Below are 477 nucleotides of genomic sequence, written 5' to 3'. Positions count from 1 at the left end.
CTGTAAACACACCGTTACAGCGGTTGATGTTGCGACACACGGTTGCATCATCCCCCCACCAAATCTCTGCCATGCGCTTCACTTGTCTTGTGAAACCTATTTCACAATTATAATTATTATTTTTTTTTTCTAGCCTAGTTTAAACACAGTCTGGGTTGTAAAAGCACGTGCTGGGGAAAAAAAAAAAAAGATGTTTGTTTGGATTTTTTTTGTTGTTTTTGTTTTCTGTTTAAAAAAAGAAAGAAAATAATATCTGCATAATGATCCACAATTATAATCAGATGGCAACAGACTCCCTGCTACACACACACACACACACACACACACACCGGTCATTATTAAGTGTTGGTTACTGATTAACAGGAAGTTTACCCTCTTTTTTTTTTTTTATCATCAGCTGTGGCTGTAAAAGGCTGCGTTGCGGTAGATCTGCTCATCCACATCGAAGCTGGTCTCCGCGTTTGCGGCGGGACTAAA

The sequence above is a fragment of the Embiotoca jacksoni genome, unplaced genomic scaffold (assembly GCF_022577435.1).
Source record: "Embiotoca jacksoni isolate LCO1_2020_lvr unplaced genomic scaffold, fEmbJac1.0.p SCAF_63, whole genome shotgun sequence".
Lineage (NCBI taxonomy): Eukaryota > Metazoa > Chordata > Actinopteri > Embiotocidae > Embiotoca > Embiotoca jacksoni.
The sequence above is the reverse complement of the archived record's forward strand: the minus strand, read 5'-3'. Positions refer to the sequence as shown.